The sequence below is a fragment of the Rattus norvegicus genome, chromosome 18 (genome assembly GCF_021556685.1).
Source record: "Rattus norvegicus strain SHRSP/BbbUtx chromosome 18, alternate assembly SHRSP_T2T, whole genome shotgun sequence".
Taxonomy (NCBI): Eukaryota; Metazoa; Chordata; class Mammalia; order Rodentia; family Muridae; genus Rattus; species Rattus norvegicus.
Window position 1 is genome coordinate 74031075 of NC_141551.1, and position 22419 is coordinate 74053493.

The window sequence follows — 22419 nt, forward strand, 5'->3', positions numbered from 1 at the left end:
GAGAGTTAGACAAAAAACAGTGGAATCTGAATTTATTTTTATTTTTTGTCAGAACGTTTTGAACAAGTGAAGACTTACTAGTTTAGTTATTCAGTAAGCAAACTAACAAAATGGCATATTTGAGTGCTTTAAAACTACTCATAGTCAGAAATAAATGGCAGTCTTCTGAAGTTTATTTAAACCCTCTAGAGTAGCAGCTGTTGTCTTGCCTTGCTACTGCAATGTGAGGGCTCAGAAGGTATTTTAGGAGATAATCTTCAGTGGCTAATGTCCTGGATTCTCAGCTCTAGATTCTATCTACAGTAGTGAAGATTTTGAGCAACTAATAGTGGTTGGCAGAGGCATAGCGTGAATGATGAGTGCTTACTTTTTCTCATTGGAAACAGAGTAATTCCTTCAGACCAGGGTTGTCGTGTGAGTAAGCTGCATAGTATGAAGATGCTTAGAAGTCCATAAGCAGTCTAGACTATGACCAGTCCAGATGGACTTTCACAGTCTAATATTAAGTCTTGATTCTTCTCATGAGCTAATTTCTCATTTTTCTAATAGGTAGGTTTAAAATACTCCCTTGTACTAGAAAATTACGAGGCCAGCGTTTGTAGGTTAGTAGCTGTCTTTTCTTACATGAAGGGATTGTGAACATTGACAGACACTAGGGCTCTGGCAGTGAGCTGGCTGGAAAATGAAGAGGACTAAGGAATGAACAAAAATTACACACACCCTTGGAGGGCAGTAAGGCCAAGCAGCGTTTACAAGACTCAACTCATTAAGTTAAAGAAACTATGAGCTCAGTGAGTCATGTCAAATGTATTGCCTAATCATAGTGTGACTTCATTTGTCTCTGGAGCAGTAAGGTTTATTCTTTCTTTCTAAAAATCTTCAAGAGATTATGAACTAGAGACAGGGTATGTTTTTTCCCCATGTTCCTATGTGGTCATTTCTCCCTTTCCATACGTGGCCCTTAAACAATAGAGAAGTCAATTTATCCATTAATAGCAAAGAGTTATATAATCCTTGCAGCAAGGGCGTCATTTGTGGGGGTGGTCCACTCTCTACAAAGACATATTAATCATATAAGCTTATATTAGGAGGCTTCTGACCTTAACGGACTGATCTGTCTGATCTCTAACAATACAGGACTTCCCTCTACAGCCCTGCAGAAAGACAAGCCTTTAGGTTTTGCCTAACTGTCTTTAGTACCATGAACTAATCTACCGTGGAACAAATCTAAATCAAAGAAAAAAAACCTTCGAGTAGAAACAAAGGTCCCACATTGCCAAGAGTCTCAAATCCAAAAGGAAGAAAATGTTTGACCAGAAGCAAAGCAAAACTCCAAAGTAGGCATGTAAACAGAAATAAAATTAGCGTCTACAAAGACAGCCTGACATTCTTCTGATGGCCTCCTTTTGAACCAGTACCGGAAGTCTCATACGATATAGCTTGACACTCAGACATTATGAACTATGGTGTCCTTTTGTGATTTCCTGGGCATGTCTCTCAAATGGCCTATAAGTAGTTTAGTTTCATTGCTCACAACTTCTAAGCTGGAGCAAACTACCTAGGAAGTGCTTTAAAAAAAAATCTTTGTGATTCAGCCAATCAACGGTCTAAAAGGAATCTAAATGAGTCACTAGGATTCTATCATGTAGGGTGTTGCCTATGGTGCTACCCTATGGTAGCCTGCTTTGCCAAATGAATCTTCAAGGCTGGAGTCCAAATTGTCTAATCTTTCGACATTTCTAAATGGTCTGCAGAACACCAGGTAATTAGAACAATGGGTTGAGACATGTTACAGCCATGGCCCAGTCAATGCTCGCTGGTCGATGTTCTCATCTCAGTTTCAATAGTAGGTCAAGCTCCCATGGGTTTGTGTTTTCACTGTTGCGGTGGAGTTTTATTTTAAATACTTAGGGCAAATTTTAAGGCATTATAAGAAAGGTTTCTAGTTTCGTCATTTCCTTCTTCCTAGAGAAACCCAGATTTCTTCCTCTTTAAGAATGTACTTTTCTATTTAAAAGCATGTTCTCATTACCAATCTGCAAAAGTTGACCAGGAAAATGGAAAAGCCTATATCATGGATGGTCTTGAGTAAATTACCTAGTGCTTCAAATATATGAGCAATCTAGATAACTAATATACACACAATTCTCCAAACATAATCTCCATTTCCCCCACACCATTAGTGTATACATTTTATGTTTGTTTTAGTTGTATTCTGGTCATATTGAGAATAAGTATCAGTGACACAAGGAAGATGGTAATTTAGGCATCATTGGAGACAGAAATTGTCAAAGTATTCTGGCTGAAAACTCAGGAAGACATATAGAATCACAAGCATGATTATCAAGACACCAGACTTTTAGTATTTCAACTTTTGATTCTGGATTATACTGTGACTTTGTGGAAGTGAGTCAGTCTCTTTGTACATTAGTCCCTTACTTGGCAGACCTGGGATAGTAAGGCCACTACATCCACTTGTACTCAAGGAGACTGCATAGGATACTGTTAAATAATCTGGGCTTTGGCATTTCTTATTTTTGCTGCTGTTATTAAAAAATTAACATAATTGAAACTTGGCATAAAATATTGTTCTTCTTTCTGAGATATTAACTCAAGAAAGTAGAGCAGCTCTTTGTAATAGTTTGCAAAGCTAAAAAATAGCGTTAAGAAAATGTCTTTGGGAATGAAATTCTCCTTGAGCCTTTTGTCTTTCATATTAAATTCTATATTATGCTTACCCAGACCTTTTGAGAAATTTTTCCATGCCAGGCTTCATGAAGAAAAGTTTGCAGGGGAAAAAAATCTGCATCCAAGAACTTGTATAGATAGCAGAATAATGAATCTCCGAGAGGTAAGTCTCAGAAACTATGAGTGTTACTTTGCTCATGGTTCAGTAGAGTCCCCCAATAGGAAGATTTTCTTGAATTAAACTAAGTGGGCACAACCGAACCCAGATGCTAGGACTCAAGGCTACTTTTTGCCTGTGATCATGGAATAGTTCCAAAAAATGGCTAGCAAGGACAATGTTGGTGTCCCTAGAAATGTAAGCACTTTAGAAACTTGATAAAGCACAGTAATGGATTCTCTACCACGAGAAAGAGACACAACTCCTCCAAAACACTGACCTTGGATCAGTGAGACCCATATTAGATTTTTGTCTCAGGACCTTTTTATGTTCAAGTCACTAAGTCTGTGGTAAATGCCAGCCAAAGAACCTTAATACAGACCTCATGAGGCAAGGAAGGAGGAACAAGAAGAGAAACCATAAACATGTGAGGGGATCTGGTGACTAATATTTTTATGAGTAGAATCAGCTGACAGGTAAAATTAATGATGACTATGATAATGATGATGATAATGATGATGATGACCTTGAAGAGAACTTATTATACTCAATTCCAAACTATGAGATACAGTTTATTATTGATCCCATTTTCAAGATAAGAAAACTGAGGCACAGGATGCTAACTTACTGAAGGCCATAGAGCAAGCCCATATGTACCAATGGTTTGAACTCATGCAGTGTAGATACAGACTTACACTGCTCAGCATGTTCACTATGTAGGGTGACGTGTTCTAATAGAAACTCGGTAGCAAGGTCTGGAATTAGGTAACTTCCTTGACCTTGAACTGGTAGCGTATTATTTTTGAGATAGAGTCTCATGCAGTCTACCTTGGCCTGGAACTTGCTATGTAATCTAAGTTGGCCTTGAGCTTCTAATTCCCCTGCTTCAGCACCCTGAGCACTTGGATTAAAGGCAGGAGTCAACATGCTCAGCTCTGAATAGGCCTTTGGTTGAAGAGACTAAGATCATTTCAGGAAGTTGACTGAACAGTGTTCCAAGAACACCTCTTTGCTTGAGGAATGGTAGAACTTGAGTTAATGGCATTCTAAGTGTCAGAAGATTTCCTGGCAGACATAGGTAGATCTGGAAGTCCTCACTTAACTCACCAGACAAACCAGGAAAGGGAAGGTTGAAAGCAGAGAAAGAGACCTAACAAAAAAATAAACAAAAACCTTCGTTTATGGGACTGGGTTTTTACTGTATCCTGTATTTTTCTCCTACGTTTAACTCGTTAGTTGTCAATTTCTGACTTCAGTCTCTCTGTAAGGTGGGATTGAGTGTCTATGTCTATGTTCCTGAGGGCTGCTTAGGCATTAAGTAGAAGTGGTCCATAAATGAACAGACATGGAGGTCACACAAATATATCTAAGTGTTTTCCACAGAAACTGTCTCTGCGTTCTGAAACTACTACAGGCTTATGATACAGAAGTAAGGAGAGATGCTCCAACCATATCAAACTGAGTCTCTCTAAAGAAAGACGGGGCCAAGCTCAGCAGTTTCTAGTGGCTGCTCCTAGGTGAGGTAGGGACAGGAGGTAGTAATGGGTATGTGTGCTGGAGAATGTATTAGGAACCCTGAAAAAGTGAGCTGGGCTGCACAGTCAAGGTCCGTGTGAGCAGAGGAAGCTGTATGACAGAAATGTCTGATATTAAAGCAGTGGAGCCCAAGATTTGGCACATTCTGGCCCAAGAGCAGGAACTTAGGCAACATCCACTGGGGCAGTTCCCCGGGGTGTAGCATTTGGCAAGCTTCTGGACTTCAGTGTGCTGGTGCAACCAGTTTGGTTAGGTTTTGAGTTTAGACTGACATTTACATCAGTTTCATATGAAGGCTAAAGGAAATCTGATGTAAAGGACAAGTTCCAGAGAAAAGCCTCAGAGTGATACTCTGGATTCTTCACTAGCCTTCTCCACTGTCAGTTTGAGAGCAGAGGTCACACATGGATGCTTCATGAAGGAATCCCTCTTAAAGGATTCTGAAGAACTTTTCCCTTGCTTGATGGAAATAAACGAGTGTAATCTAGATGTCACCAAGAGTTCAAAATTCCTTTTCAAACAGTCAGAAGAACCTGGTAGCCAGAAGGTTCACCTGAGCATAATGGGTCCCACCTATGCAAAGAGGGAGTCTTTAGATCACAGTCTGACCAACAAGACACAGAGATATCCCATGCCTTTTGGAAACAGCTCCGTCTCCAGGAATTTTCTGACAGTTACATTTATTAAGACTTGCCACTGTCATGTTAATTAGGCCATATATTCTTGTTCAGTGATCTGAAATATTTTTTCTTTTTCTTGTTGACCAAAATGCAATTTAACTTTAAAGAAAATGTTGTAATAATAATAAATCACCCCATATTCTGTCACTAACATGATCCTCATTTTCATTGTTCTTACTCTTAATCCCTTTAATCAATGACAGATTCTCTTTTGTCTTATAGAAAAGACATTCTTAATGAGAAAATGAAAATAGAAAAGGAAGAATTCTTCTATTATCTACTTAAAGTGACACAATCTATTTTGAATAGAACACAAAACTTCTCATACATGAACCTCGAACCCCGTTTCCTGCAATGGAATGCAGCCCTAAGGCGTGGAACAAATTCTTTGAAACTTAACAAATTATAGTAACTGAAATATGCATCTCATTCAAAGTCAGAAAGTCAGAAAGTATGGCTGACAGAGTACGGGAGCAGCAGGATAAGCCTGTACAGAGAAAGGGTGGCTTTCTGGATTATACTAACATCCCTCTCTAATACAAGTCACACACACACACACACATACACACACACATGCACGCACACACACACATACACACACACATACATACACATACACACACATACAGACATACACACATACACACACATACACACACATACACTCATACACACACATACACTCATACACACACATACACTCATACACACACAGATACACACACACATACACACATACACACACATACACTCATACACATACACAAAGACACACAGACACACATACACACATACACACACATACACTCATACACACACATACACATACATACACTCATACACACACATACACTCATACACATACATACACACATACATACACACACATACATATACATACACACACACACTCACCCCTAGGACCCGGACCTTGGCAAGCTTCACTCTCTTTGCTTTGAATGTATTGCCTCCCAATTTCAGGTTCTTTTAATGTGATGACAACAGGTGGCTCCTTTGAGAGGTAACCAGGAGGCATGGGGGCTTGTGTCTCACTAATGGAGCAGCTCTTGCTCCTGCTGCTATGTTAAGATACAGGAAGCTTATCGCTGGACCAAATGCTGGTACCTTCATCCTGGACTTCCCAGGTATGAGAAATAAATATCTATTCTTCCTATGTTATTTGGTCCACAGTGGTCTGTTATAGGACATCATTTTTCTACTTGCTTCATATGGATCTTTCTCTTCTCTCTGATCAAGGAATGCTGATCTGACACATGAGCTGTGAGGCAAACAGTCCTTTTACATAGAGCATGCAATGACAAATTCTTGTTCTTTTTAGCCTCCCTTCCAGTTCATGGCAGAAAGGGTGAAGGGCCTCTTTTTCACCAATGAGACTCTGTATCTGTAGGTTGGCTCTGAAAAGCATTTTCCCTCTTGCTAGAAGGTAACAGATAGTACTGACATCAACCTTTCTCTTCCTGCCTTGAAAACAGACGTGACCCCGGAAATGGGTGGCCTTGTCATCAGGTGATAGGCATGAGAAAAAGGGTGAAGGAACTCTTCTGCCTTGCTGAGTTGCGAAGTATGTACCAAGTGCTACCCATCTCTGGACTCTTATTATCAGAGAACAGGAAATACCAATTTGCTTAAGTATCTTAGGCAACTTAACTAATTGACACAAAATTATTCTTAATTAGTATAGCCACCCCCATCATCTTACCCCAACCAATCCAGCCTGAGAATCACAGTGGATTCAAATGTGTCCTGTAGCCAATGATTACTTACTTGGTCTATAATCTTAGACAAGGTGTGTAATTTATATAGACTTTGTTCTATCAACAATATTGAAATAATAGTAGTGCATGCTTCATATTTGCTGGTAAATTGATGAAACTGGAAGAAAACGAGCGAAATGCATTAATTCATTTAAACTATTTAAGACACTGGCCAGCAGATAAAGGCCAAATAACATTGGTTTCCTGATTGGAGGTGGTTTTGTCTCTCAACAGCCATTGAAGATTAAGATTTTGGAACTCTTCCTGTTTCCTAAAGCATGCTTGATTTTCCAGCTCTTGTAGACTCCACCACACACCCTTTGACTCCATATCATGAAGAAAAATGCAGAGCAATTATTACCCACCATCTGGTCCACCCTGCCTCTTAGAGGTCTCCACTCTGAAGCCTTGAGTGAACTGTGTCTCAGTTGCTATTTTAAAACCTAACTGAGCTGGAGCCTCATCGTAACTTATCCACTGGTTCTTGAAAAGGAGAAACTTGTAGCCATGTGAGAGAAAGAATAAAAGTGTTGGGTCTATTTCCTAATGCTTTGCTCCCAGAGGCTGATGGCTAGGCAGCCTAGAAAAATCCAGCTGTTGCCATGACAGTGGACTCCAAGACCCCCCACAGTTGCCTCTTGGTCTCCCTCACACTTCAAGGATGGGAAAAACAAATTGTTCAAAGAGTCTCCTTACTCCTTGGGAACAAGGGATTAGGCTAAAACTGTAGTATTACTTTAAATAAATAAAGTAGTCCCTTGAGACCAGATGAAAACATGCTCCTATTAAAGTTTATAAAGAAGGGTTGGAATTAGTGAGAATAAAGTCAAAGGTGGCTGAGAGGATTGAAGTGGCTTCTCTGAAGTGGACGGCATAGCAGTTTGTGTCTATATTACATGTGTCACCAAAGGGGGTTAACCATGGCCCCGTTTCCCCTATGAGACCAATTGAAGTGCAGAATAGTCTGGAGTCTTGGGGTGGGGAGTATGTAGGTTGAGGGGGTCTCAGCTTTGGGGCTCTGTCCAAGGTAGCTGACCAGCCTCTGGTCTTCAAGGGTGGCTGTCTACTTAGAGTAGCTGGGAGAAGATACCTTTCACTTTCATTGGTCAATGGGAAAGAGAATTGGTATGTCCTAGTCTAAGAAGTCCTAGTAGAGGCTGCTCATGGAGATCGAGCCAAGGAAGCAAAGGACAGACACAGACACAGTCCCCGACATACACATGCACACACCACCTGAAAACTTGTGTGAAGGATGGAGGAAAGAACCTATTTCTTCTTCAACTACTCATTAATTCCTCACTAGAAATAAGGCTTTCTCATGATGGTTTTCCCAAGTGAATTTAAAATGCAGAACAACAAAAAGAGACTTTTTTTTCTTTTGTTCTGGTTAAGAGACAAGACATTGTACAAATCCATCAAAGATGAGTTTCAGTTTGTATTCTTTAGTGCAATGTGTGCATTGTGTGAAAGAAAGTCCAGTGGGATAAATTGTCTAGTGGGTGAAGTTTCTCATGGTTGGGGTGGTCACTGTGTGTAAGATACAGGTTATAATTTCACTCCACAAAAAAGCAAGTAACATAGTAACTCTCCTTCGACGGGTACTTTCTACCTGGCACTCTGCTAAGAATTTAGTATGTTTCAAAAGTAGGGCGTTAGTCTCAGTTCTTTCAATAGCAGTGCTTTACAGAGGAGAAACTGAGGGGCATAGAAGCTGTGATTTGTCCACTGGTTAAGGTCAAGGTTGGAGTCAAGCTTCCTTTGACTCCAAATCTGCTTCTTCCTTGGCCTTCCATTCTCCCTTTACTCCATCTTGCCTCATGCATCTACTTAGTCCTTGAAAATGTAATACTTGAAATGCTCTCTCCTCTTTTATTTTGAAAAAAATATCCTCTGTTTTCTTTATAGTAAAACCCTACTCTGAAGCCTTCCAATACTTAGGTTGTGCCAAGCTAACAAGTGGTAAGAATAACAGTGGAAGGACTTTAACACAAATTGCCAAAGTTTTGGGTAATCCATGTAATTCAGCTGACATCTGTGACACAGGGATGGGCTTTGGTCCTTCCCAAGTCCCCAGTGTGACATCACACACTGTCTATAGTCAGATTCCCAACTCTTGGACTGACCATCGCTAGATCTCATATAGGACCTGCTATCTTTGTAAGCTCTAGTTTTGCTACTTTTTGGATGGAGGTTACAATATAGGCTTCACCCCTTAGAGCTATTGGAAAATTCCCAAGCCTTTGGACGTGATGGTCTATGATGATGAGCAGGATGGTAGAGATGGTCTCTCACATGCTTTCTCAAACACTATTACTTGGGATGTGTTGGCAGAGGCTTTGTATAGCATTGAGAAGGCAGGGATTTTTTTTTTAGTTTTCTCCTGTTATGTTTCTTTGGGAAATAAAATGGTTGACAGGGAGAGACCTTCTATGTAGGGCTAGAGCTTAGAGAAGAGGTTGACTGATAACAGGTGACATAGAAAGTCTCAAATGTGGGTTGACAGAAGATAGAGTGTAGTTCTATCAGAAAGGAACTTGGTCTTCGAAAGCATTTGTGCCTTTGTCTAGGTGATACTGGCTTTACCCCACCTTTACTTTCTGGTTCAGACTGACTCCCTCCAGTTGGTGCGCAGGTCTCTTCTCCATGACCATTCTCCCTCCTTGTCTTTGCCTATGGAATTTACAGTCACCTTTTCAGTCCAGTGGAAACTCAGTGAAATGCGCCCTTCTTGGAGCACTTATGACAGAACCGTCTTCATCTCTAATATGTTATTCTTTCTGTAGTGACATCACATTTGGTATCCAATTGTTCACAGTTAAGTCTGCATTTTTTTCATGGGCTGGACTTGTGCCAAATAAGAATTCCAACTTCAGGTCAGTACAGAAGCCAGATGGAGCTGATGCCCAGTACTCAAGACGCATACTTGTTTAACAGGAAGATAAATAGAAACCGGCCAAACTGTCAGGGTCCTAAAAGCTCAGCAGTGTAAATCCTTCCATCTCAAACAAGTGCCTAAATAGAATCAAAGTGGTGATGTTTCCAGCCTCGAATTCTCATCAGTATCATGGCCAGACTCGTGTGGCTCTACTCATCACATGGGAATTTTAAGCTTTCTCAGAGAACCAACCACAAATTACACTTTCCATCCCTCCCTCTTCATATCTTCATCTTAATGGAAATTCTGAGCCTGGTTGTTTAATTGGGAAAAGAGCCAAAAGGACATGCTCACTCCTGATCTATTGTGGGTCTCCCAAACTGCCTCTTTCAGGATGTGTGCTCTCTGGCCTCAATTTGTATATTCTCTCTCCACCATGTCAACATTCCTACAGATTTCTTAAGTTCCCACTTATGAATATATGCATTTTCCCCATGGTTCATGTCCTTTGGCAACTTTCCAGAGTCTTTGGATTTGTCTGTATGAACCCTTTGCTGATCCCCAAGATTCTGATGTGCCCACCAAATTTATTACATTACACTGGAACTCTTGAGCTCATTTGACTACCTTTGGTCCCCTATGATACACTGAGTATCTAGTCTATATTTTCCCAAGCATACTCCTTGGGAAACACTCTTTCTCCTAACCCAAGTATTCTCAGCTGTTTTAATGGGCTGACATACCCTAAGATCCTGACTCCTCAGCTCTAGTAACTAAATGACCTGTTAGGGGGCACATACTGAACTTGGATCAATCATAGTGCCCTGTGACAACTGATGATTGATCCATTGCAGACGGCCTGATGGCAATAGTAGAATCAAAGTCTTATCTCTGGGAGTTTCAAACCCAAGCTGCTAGGGAAGGCAATTCTTTTCCTCTTTAATCCTGTATTAACTATCTGGAGTCAGACTGCCAGAACGTTATAGCTCTCTCCTAACAGGAGTGCTTGTTGTGGAACACACAATGGAAGGAGCAAAGATGACATTTAGAAAATCTTAACCATATTTGAGTTATTGATTTTCCAGTTTATTGTCACCTCTACCAGTTAAATTCTTTCATCAGGCAATCTTGTTGTTGGCTGAATTATGCCATCCAAAATTCAAAAATCCCTGTGCTTGAACACCTTGAACAAAGTGACTAAGTTCAAAGGAGGTACTAGGGTGGGTCTTGATCTAATATGTTTTATATTCTAACAAAGAAGAACTTTCTACATACAGAAGAGATATGGGATACATATACACAAAAGAAAAGGTCACTTGAAGACACAGAGCAAAGGTCACCACCTGCAAACAAAATAATGAGACCTTAGGAAAAAGAAAAGTGACAAATAGCTGACTTTGAACATCTAAACTCTAGTCTTGGGAGGTAAATTTCTATTGTTCAAACCAGCTGACCTGTGATCCTTTGAATGCAGCCCCAAAATTAATATAGATCTCAACATTCCCCTCTATTTGTTCAAATTAGTTTAATATTGGTCTCTAAATATTATAATCAAAGGACACAATAACATGTTAAATGTCCTAAGCAGGTTTAGTGGTTGGGTGTATTCCAATGGTTTCATGTCCTGTTACAAGGCTCAAGGCTGTGACAATAGTGAGGTAACACGTTCCCTCACAGACTCCTTTATGAGCCAAGATCAAACTTGAATTAGATAACTTCGAAATTCTGCCTCAGTATAATGAACTAGTGGTTGCTTGAAACGTCACTTGCCAACAATTTTCCCCTTAAGAGGATCCAGAAGCTTAGGACTGAGGAATGAGGAGACCCAGACTCTGAGCAACAAAGGTCTGGATAACTTTAATTGAAAAAGAAGAGGCTTGACAGTCATTTCTTGATAGCATTTGCTAGACACAAACTCTCCTATCAGATGAGGGCAGTACAGGTAACCACTGGAGTTAGACCGGGCGACTTGCTTCAAATAGGACTGAATGACACCTTTTACCAACCTGCAAATGAGCTGCTTAATCACTACCAACCAAGAAGGAGTTCTTTCTGGCTGCATTCTATGTGGCTTCATCTGCTACCTCAATATCACCGGTTTTCCAGCTGATGATGTCATCTCAATCCCAAGTTCCACTAGTGTTTTATAACTACTGCTTATACTCAAAGTTCCCTGTCCATTTGAACTCGGCTGCTTGAGCTAAGACTCCAAATGTTCACCGTTTGCAAGTACAGGCCTTGAGGAGTAGCCTTCAGTCTTGACTGGCTCCAGGCTTTATTGACATTTGAGTTTTTATTTGTCGGTAGCTCTTCCTCTCTGTGGTCTTCCTCCACAAATGTTCATTTGCTGTATCCCACTGCAAGAATTGTCTCCTTCCAACAGTTTAGTTGCTTAATGCATTCTATTTTCTTGTAGATAAAAACCACATTGCTTACTTAGAAGCAAACTAAAGATGTGTATTCTAGCAATTTGGGGAAATGAAGGTAAAAATTGAAAAGAAAAATAGACATGAAAAGGCTAAATAAATCATAAAATCAGGACATGGATTTTTTTTGTTGTTGTTGATTTTTGTTGCTCTTCTGCAAGTGCACCTTTCTCTAAGAGTCTTGTGGATTGATGTCTATAGGCATGTGAGGGTAGTCACAAGATAAGGCAAAGCCTGTGATTGGGCAGTGAGAAAGAAAGGCGGGCTGAGAATTTTGCAAATGGAACAGAGTATGGAGGGGGAGGAAGAAGGAAGGTGGAGGAGGAGAAGGATGACCCAGATTCATGTGGCTTTAAATAGCCACAGGAACTATGAATATCTTATACGGGATGGATAATTATAGGACAATTTGTCTTATCTCGATGGGCAGTTTATATCAATATCAATTGACTCTGAGTTTATTGTGTGGAAGGTTTGCCGGGTGAGAATTTACTGATATGAATCTGATTGATACTTTACAAGCCTCTAGAGTTTTGATTTTTGCCAGGGTACAGGGATTTATGAGAGCTAACTGCAAGATGGGCAGTCACTGAATGGGGCCGGTATGGCAGCAACCCACCATGAGAACAGTCAGGTATAGACATGTTAGGAGCTCTGGGCCAGGAAGCCTGCAGAGATGAGAACACCCTGCTGGTGCTCCCGCTACTGTGGGATTGTGCTCCTTTTATATTATTCCCCACTACAGAGTCTGGGTGTTTTCCTTGAGCCTTGAGGATTTTCTTCCAGCCTTCTATCGTCTTCCCATGGTTCCCATGTTCTCCCACCTTGAGTTCCAGGGCTAGTAATTGTATTCTGCAGTGAACTTGCTTCTAACAAAGGCCTTAACTGTGTTCATGTACTTCTTCCTCCACAGAGCAAAAGTTTAGGAGAGATCTTTATTTAAACAGTATTTTATTTAAATAAATTTATTTAAATAACATAACCATGCTTTCCACAATAAAAGCAGACAACCATTACTGAAATTATTTACTGCATCAATTTTTTTCAGAGTTCTTTATGTAGACAAACACTTGAACACAGCTAAAGAATTCTCCAGAAAGTTGCAAATGAATGCTCTGACTGAGTATAAATGCTTTTGTCCCGAAATGGGAAAATTGAGGCAAATTTATTTGTCTGAGGATCACAATTCACTCAGTTCAACTCAGAAGGAACCGAGATGTTACAGTCTCAGATGCTCTGATCTTTGCCACCTTCTTAACATTTATCTTGTTTTAATATGAACATTTCAAAGTACTACAAAAAGAACAACTAAACGTGATTCAGAATTCAGATGTCCTTGGAAAAGAAAGACTTCTTTGAAGCAGTGAGATTCCTTAGAGAATTCTAAATGGTTGTGTATCAAGAGAATCTGGGATGAATGCCACTGGAAGCAACACTCAGAGAGTCTTTTGACCTCCCATGCCCCTTTTGTGAAGAGCCTCTTTTAAGGTTAGTGCTCTGGTGACACTGAGTTGACCTTGCTAAATTGCTTCAAAGACTTAGAAGAAAAGAAGAGTTAAAATATATTAGAAATGTTTTTTTTTTAATTCAGGCTATTATTTTTACTTGTTCTCAAGAACTAATAAATTTCTCTGAATGAACATTTTTTTTTTCTGGTTGAAAACACTTAGCATATTCTTTCTAGCACGTCCATATTCAAATCCTCAAATCACATCATTATACATTTTACAATATAAAGATAACCTTGTTGCCAAAAATATGAAAAATATGGACATAGGTAGATGACATAGTAATGAACATTTTGCTTGCCCAAGCTCTAATGGGCTACACACATAAAATGTGTATGTTTATAAATACTCACTCTCAAAGAGGAAGGGAGTGCTGACCCGTGCCACGGGGATCAAACTTGAAGACATATTGCAATGTGACCTAAGCCAGGCATAAAAATCAGCCATGTGACTCCATCTTTATAATTTCTTAGAGCATTCACATTCTTAGAGTCAGAAAGCACAACAGCGGCTACCAGAGCCCAAGAGATGTAGAGACTGGGAATTATCATCTTCTAATTAGAGTTGCAATTTAGTGTCACCCAAAAGTTGTAGAGGTGGATGGCGGTGGAGGCAGCATAACAATGTGAGTATACTGGACACCACTGAAGTCTGCACGTAAAATGGCCAGAGGGGTAGATTTTCTATTATGAATCTTTCACCACAGCAAAAGAAATAACTGGAGGTCACAACTTTACAGAAATCCCTTAGAGAAGATAGGTGACCCTACCTTCTAATCTCTAATACCTACAGATATGTCTTGTGAAAGAAGAATATCCTTGAGTAAACATCTTATATTTTACATTCAGTAAACATTTGCCCAAATTAAACCCAAGAATCTGCTCTACAATGGAGAAGATGAACTTGCCTTTCTTAGCACTTATCCATGGTATGTCATGTGCTGTGCACAGTTGATATTTCCATATGGAGTGAAAGGAAGAATCTGTGGATTTTATTCCTTCCCTGCCTCTATTTCTCCAAAGCCAAAATGAATTATATTACAGAGATATTATAGAGAGAAAAGGAGAGAAAAGAAAAGAAAAAGATCAAGAAAAAGAGCTGTTATTAGGGAGGCCACTGGACTTTTCCTCTAAAAATATTAATAATCCTTCACAATCTTCCTACAGTATTTTCAGTTAGTAAGCTGAGACAAAAACATATCTGTCTTGGGAGTAAGGGCTACAAAATGACTAGTAACTTACTAATCTTCAAAAAAGCTGAATATCTATTACAATAAAAAAAGAAAAAAGAACCAACAGCAACCCAGACCTTCTCATAAGCTGTGATTCCCTTTGAGAGATTAGCATCCTCTCCATGGTCAAAGTCCAATACATCTCACCCCTCCCTGAGGGAGCATCTACAACTGTGCTTCCTCCTTCTGATATATAAAAGATAGCTTAGCTTTGACAAGTCATCAGATGCCCACTTTTCTGATAAGGGGTTTCCAAGTGGGAGAATGAGGGAAATATTTAGGTAAAGCAGACAGTCATACAGTTTGGCGAGCAGGCTAGGATCTTAGTGACAAAGTTAGAAGACTCTTTGACTTTCCCTCCGTGTGCAAGATGAGGTGCATAAGAGTGCCATTGGGCATTGAAAGAAGCACCACGAAAGCAGCTGAACATGAATTCTTAGCCTTACCCCATGAATAATGAGATAATTACATGTTAAAATATAGGCAGTATGGTTTGTTTTTTTTTGTTTTTTGTTTTTTTTGTTTTTGTTTTTGTTTTTGTTTTTGTTTTTTTTTTAGGAGACCTTCAGAAACATCTCATCCTCATCCTCACTACACTTTTATAATCTAAGTTCTAGGTTTCTTTAAGCCTTCACACTTCTGAGATTCAATTTAAAACTTATTTTAAGGATACATGATATAAGGATCCTATAAACAAAACCTTTACTTCTTTTGGGAAGTCACAGCAACCCTCTTCTACCTATCACCTTCTCAGGCTACCTAGCCCTCACCAATTTCTCTCTTCTCTGAGTAGAAACAGCTATTTCCTGTAGTGCTCCGAGGGGGTGATCTGTAACCTATCTTTCGCTGTTACTGTTCTTTGTTTGCTTAAGAAACATGGTCGCATAGATAGTAAAATCCTCCAGGGTAGAGAAGAACATTAAACTTTTCTTATTATCTCCAATTTGTAGCCTGGAGCCTGAGCCGCAACCCATAAATGTTCAATAAATGTTCGCTGTTAATGATGAGCTATTGTAGATTCATCTGAAATATAGTCCGGATAAAGACAATCCTGGACAAGCACAAATGATCATCTAACAACCATGAAAGCCAAGAAATCAATGTGAGTGTTGCCTGTGCACCAAGTAAAAGACGAAAATAACACCCTCACCCTACTCCAGCATCCAGCATGATTATGGATTATATTACATGAAGTTGTCAATACAGACCAACTTAGTAACAATGATTTCTGAGTTGAAGAAGAGAATATCAGAGACCGTAATATGGCAAAAAAAGGCAGAGGATAAGAAAGACCATTCTTAGAGAAACAAAGGCATACCACTGATAAAGAACCTGTTTGCGAATTAATCACCTCAAGCATAACTCATGAAAGTGTGGAGTTTTGCTTTCTTCCCTCACACTTCCCCAACCCAGAGACTGACATTCTGACACATTCCTCAAATTATGCAGGTGGCCAGCACTTACCCAGTGAGTAACGGCATCAGAAGACAAAGTTTGGGCATTCAACCTTTGCCAAAACAAACCCAGCCCTTTCAAACGAGTTACGTTCTTGCCATGTGAGTTGAGTTTGTTCATGTGCTTCTAATTTATGTGCACGGGGAGAAAGGTAGAACATGACGTCTGGCCCACATTTTTGCTTTCTTCCACAGGATTTTGCTTACATGAGTGGTGAAATATTATGATGACTATGTTCAACTAATAAATCTCATTCCTAATTCTCATTTATCTGCTGTCTACTTAGTCCTTTTTTTTTTCCTGGATTATGACTTTTAGGTAGATATCTCTGCCATTTTTATCACAAGTACCAGGAACAGAACTAGTGCAAGTATAGGAATGTTTGGTGTGGCACAGTGGGGTAATCTGTCAGACCAATACATGTGTCTCTGAATGTGGGTGGGCATTTGGGACAGGTTAATAGGAGAATGAAGGCCACTGGTTTTCTACCCTACTCATATATGGCGTACTGTTAAGCGAGAAGCCTAAATAGGATAATTACTCTGTCTGGTCATTTCTTTGGAATATTGATAGTGGTTTGAGTGGATTTTCATAGCACTTATTAGCTCTTCAGCTCAATTAACATGAATTGGTGTGTTTATTTCTTACTCCATCCACAGCTGCAATTCTCAGTCACCTTCCATAGTTTGAATAATAATCATGCACATAAAAAGAGTTGTAATGCTCTGGATTTTCTCCACTATTATTGACTCTTTTGGCGCATAGAAGTCCACCCACTAAAGGCAATGAACGTGAGCTAGCTAATCAGAGAGACATAGGAACAACTTCTACAATCAATTTGGATTCCTTCATGACCAAAAGAACGCCAATGCCCGCCAATCTCTTGGAAACAAATGGTCTATGGAATTATGTAAAATCAAAATTCTCTTTGAAAGTAGGACTTTTTTATTCTTTCAGAGAAAAAATGTAAAATGTCACTATGTTTAGATTTAGCAAGCTATTCTCGTGTTGTTGTTGTTGGTGGTGGTGGTGGTGATGGTGATGGTGGTGGTGGTGGTGATGATGGTGATGGTGGTAGTGGTGGTGGTGATGGTGATGGTGGTGATGGTGGTGGTGGTGATGGTTTCTCAAGTCAATTTCTTTATGCAGCTCGGGCTGTCCTGGAACTCACTCCATAGACCAGGATAGCCTAGAACTCAGAAGGCCCATTTGCCTTTAACTCCCAAGTACTGGGATTAGAGGTGTGTGCCACCGCCTCCCAATTCATAAGACGTTCTAATAAGACACACAATTATTCTTCAAGGAGCTGAGGACACAGACTTAAATTGAAGCTTGTACTCACAGTCATGCAGGTCCGGCTGATGAAGTAGACTGAGGGGATTCGAGCCTTGTCCTTGTTTGTCCACAGAGGTAGGAAGATGTCAATGCGATGCACTCACACCCGGAAACACTCAGTAAGAAAACAGGAAAGATCTAAGGAGAAGTGCAGATCACCTTATTCAGTATGGGCACTCTTTTGGGTGATGGAAGGACACTCCTACCCCCCACTCCTACCCCCCCCCCCCCCAAAAAAAAGGTGAGTGGAAGCAATGACTGGAACCAGTATTCTACATCATGGGGTAGAAAATGGAATTTCCCACTAGGTGGTGCTAGGACAACTTCTGGGGTATTGTCACCCAGGCAGAGTAGAGAGAAACATTTTAGTCGTTATGTCTCTGTAAGTAAGGATCTCTGTAATGTTCCACATGGATTGAAGTAAAGCTTGATATTTGCAGTGGGATATATAGCTGGAATTTCATAAATGCATGTTCTCATGAATGTGGTTTCCAATGTGAATATGAGTGCGTGCAAAAGCATGCACATATAGGCATACGTGTTAGATCATGCGGGTCAGTATCAGTGCAGGTGTAGACTGAAGCACGTTGCTATAACAAAATGAAAGGACGGTGAAGAAAGAGGAGCAGATAATACGGAGTGTGTGTCATCCACTAGGTATTTTATTCGCCTACGCAATCCCCTTCACGATGACTGGGGAAAGCATCTAGCCTTACTCTGGGTTTATTGAAGAAGAAATTTGATGGGCTTCATATAGGCTAAAGGACTGTCCCAAGGTCACATAGGTAGGCCTGGATTGAAGAACAGTTCTGCGGTACTTCAAAAGCACAGCATAGCTAGACATCACTTAGGCTTACTATAGCTTCTTATAAGATACAAATAACTCCCGAGAATGGGGTCCGCGGTGTGTTTACACAAACAATACGGCAAGTGCCTTACATAAAAATAACGTATGCAAAAGTCTAACCTATGTTGGGCTGAAATATACATAAGGGTTACATTAATAAAATATTCTGCCTTCCTCCTTTTTACGCCAAAATTGTTATTAAGTAACTTCACTACCGAAAAACACACAATCATGAATTGCATATATAATTCAATAAAAATAAACCATTTAAACAAATAACAAGCTTTAAGCTTGATCTATCAATCCACATGTGTAAGCAATTGAAGCCATTTACTCTTATCCTCAGACAATGGCATTAAGGTAACACAAATTCCATTTATGTTGCTGCTTTATAGTTCAGAAAAAGCATTTCCATTGCGATGATTGATACCCACTCAGGTATGGTCTGTTTGCATCGAAGACACTGTAATCTTTGAGCAGCAGCCTCTTAATTTTTTTTCTTGTCCTGAAAGTACTATTTTGTAAATTACATTTCTGTTGGACAGGTTAAATAATGATGTATACAGTGGGCATTTAGCGTAATGTCTGGCAAATGGAGAGTGATGAATAATAGCCAGCGATGGTGTTTATGATTGCTATAGGAGGAGGAAAAGCAGAACAAGAGGGAACTGGGGCAGGAGGAGAGTGTGCAGGAGGTGAGGCAAGAGGCAGAGCAGAAGCAGGTAGACTTGTGGGTAGAGCTAGAAGAACAAGGTGACAATTTGTACTTTCATTCTTAGTGGTAGAGTTTTTCTCTGAGGTTTCAGGAGAGGCAACTGGAACCATATAAAAATTTAAATACCCGCCTTGAATTGGCTACTCACTCTACTCTTTATCTTAGGCTTCCATATGAAGTTCTACTCCCTCCCTCCCTCCCTCTCTCCCTCCCTCCCTCCCTCCTTCCCTCCTTTCCTTCCTCCCTCCTTCCCTCCCTCCTTCCCTTCTTTCTTTCTTTCACCTGAGATTGGTTAACATTTCTAGAGGTTGAGAAGAAAGTGCTGAGAACTGAGTTCCTGGCGGAAACCTTGGGTTTGAAAAGGGCGAGGAGGACGAGCACTGTTTTATTTAGTTGTTCTTTGGACACCGGAAAGCATCTTGTTTAAAGTTGTCTTTTAAAAGTGAGAAGGGCGAGCTCTACAACTCCAATACTAAACGGAAGACAGGGAGGTTTTTTCACAGAAGAGTCAAGATAAAACAGATGTTTCTTGTGGTTTCCAAAGCTCCCCTGGGCATTACCTGGTGCCACAGGTCAAAACTGAGGCAGAGGAGGAAACGTGGAAATATTTTCTGTTGCTTTCAAAGGAAAATCCCACTTACAATTTCCCCCAAGTAAGTTTCTTGGGTGTTATTCAAAAATCTCAGTCTTCGTTTTTTTTCATTTGTGTTGGAGAATGTTAGAGATGTCCATGCTAACGAAGTGTAGAGTAATAAAAACTACCCTTTATTGAGAACCCCTTACATGTGTACAGATGTCCATGTTTTAGACCATCTTATATTCAGTAGAACTCTACAGAGTGGGCACCATGTAAGACAATAAATATGAAGTTCAGAAAAGTTGATAAAATCATATGAACCAGGACTCAAGCCCAGGTGGCTATCTGAGGACAAAGTTTTCTGTGGTACCCCTTCCTACAATTAGGTTACATGGATAGCTCCAATGTCACTTCCACTACACAGGTTTGATATAGAGAGCTCATCTTTGCTTTCTGCAAAGGAAGTTGCCTTCAGATTGTCACCCCAGGTAGGGAAAGTTTTATTTCACTCTGTGGACAGTTAGGTAGAAAGCTGTGCTCTTATTTGAAAGCCCCAGATCTCAACAAAAACAAACAAACAAAAAAAAAACCAAAAAAACAAAAAACAACAACAAAAAAAAAAACGTCCTGCATAATTCTGTAAGCCTAAAAACCTGCGAGCAGAATCTACCATTGAATATTTAAGGACACAGGGCTAATCACTGACAAGAGAGAAGACTTGTAGCTCTAATGGGCTGCTCTCTCCACATCTGCCTGACTCTTTCCTAATCACATGGATATGTAAACTTAAAATGAGGGGAGGGGGAAGCGCAAGCTTTGCTTCATTGGCAGAGGGCAGTTTCCTGTGCTTCTAGAATGCTACAGCAAAATTCTATGAGGAACACCGAGTGTTGCAACCATTAATGACTGCTGCAGAAAGAGAACATGCCAATCAATAAGAAGTGTTTTGGGGGCTCAGTGGTAGAGCACTTGCCTAGCAAGCACAAGGCCCTGGGTTTGGTCCCCAGCTCCAAGAAAAAGAAAAGAAAAAAAAAGGAAGAAGTGTTTTGGAATGAACCCAGATCTTCCTCAGCAGTTTCTTTTAATTTGACCCCTGAAGTAGAACAGTAAGATAGTTCACTATTGGGTCACACCTGGTCACAGCCTAGGTTTTCCATGACCAGGTTCATAAGAATCTTTGATTCGAGGTAACATTAACAAATTTTGAAGAGGTCCATTACTTTGTTAAATAGATAGAAATTTATCCTTTCAAAATTTGTTTGCCTGTTTGTTAGGGGGTGGGGAATGTGTGAGATTGGGTGATTTAAAGGATCTGAATGGGAGGAGTTGGGAGAGGGGAATTTTTGATTAAAATATATTATATGAAAATGTTTAATAAAAACTACTTTGCAATGAGTGAATTTTCTCAAAAATCATGCTATAGATTTTACACTGGGCTTTACAAATCTGGTCTGCTTCTCATCGTACAGTCAGTAGCGTCTTCTTCCTCTTCCTCCTCCTGCTTCTCCCTTTCCTACTCTTCTTCTACCTCCTCCTCTTCTCCTTGGGAATCTTGTGGGTATTTTGCAATTAATTGATAAAGTAATGGCTCTGGTTATCACATTTTCATACATAGGTATCATTGTAACTCTCATATTTTCCCTTAGAAAAGAACTCTCTGTGTGTGCGGGCTGATTCTTGAACTACTGGTAGCAGCATATTCAAGTGTTGTGGCTAAACTATCGGGTTCAGCTGTTTATTTTAACCTTGGACTTTCAACTAAACACACACATACACATACACACACATGCACACACAATACACACTCATACATACACATACACACATGCACACACATATACATGCACACACGCACACACACCTTTTCTTTTCCCTTTGTTTCACATTCCCTTCCCTTTTCTTATTTTCATTTCTATTTTCCCTCCCTCCCTTTCTTCCTCCCTGATAACTCTCCTCCCTTACTCATTTCTCCTTCATCTCTCTATTTCTTCCTTTCTTCTTCCAGCAGTTTGAAATGGTCAGACATTACATGGATCTTAGTGGCAAGTTTTGCTTTTTTCCTGCCCGAGCTTGAAATGTCTGAAAAGCCTTTTCATTGCTCACAGAGATAGACTGGCCGGTTGAATATATTTAACTATACGTTATTTATCAATCAGGTCCAAAATAAACTATAGAGAAGTATTTTCTATGTTGTATACTTGGACCACAGCCCATTTCTCAAGTATTCTACAGTCCAGAGAGTGATAGGCTTCCTATCACATGGGAATCACCTAATTGGATCAGAACACCCTCTGAGTTCACATAAAGACCCTTATTTTCAGGACAGCTTCAAAGGACAGTGTTCTCCTGTTTTTCAAATGCCCACAGTTTATGGATCATTGACCCAGTAGCACACCATCTAGTTCTAGGTGTTCTTAGTATTTTTCATGCACACAGCTTCACAGAGCGCCCTCCCAACTGGGATCCCAACAGCTTCAATTATTTTATCTTCACTTAAGATGTAATACTTCATCTTTCTTTGAAAGATATGAATTCTAATAACTACTGGAATATAGTAAATTAATTTCTATCTATATCTAATGAGAAACACATGCTCATAGACTCCTGTAACTGC

At 39.9% G+C, this 22419-nt stretch overlaps 1 protein-coding gene across 2 annotated transcripts in view; it reads right to left on the reverse strand.

Annotated features, from left to right (window-relative positions):
* Slc14a2 (solute carrier family 14 member 2) overlaps positions 1–22419 on the reverse strand; it is a 426972-nt gene that overhangs the window by 400800 nt on the left and 3753 nt on the right. For both annotated transcript variants that reach the window (NM_019347.4, NM_177962.6), the window contains exon 2: positions 17674–17804. The gene's annotated coding sequence lies outside the window, so the exon portion shown is untranslated. The remainder of the gene's footprint in view (positions 1–17673; positions 17805–22419) is intronic.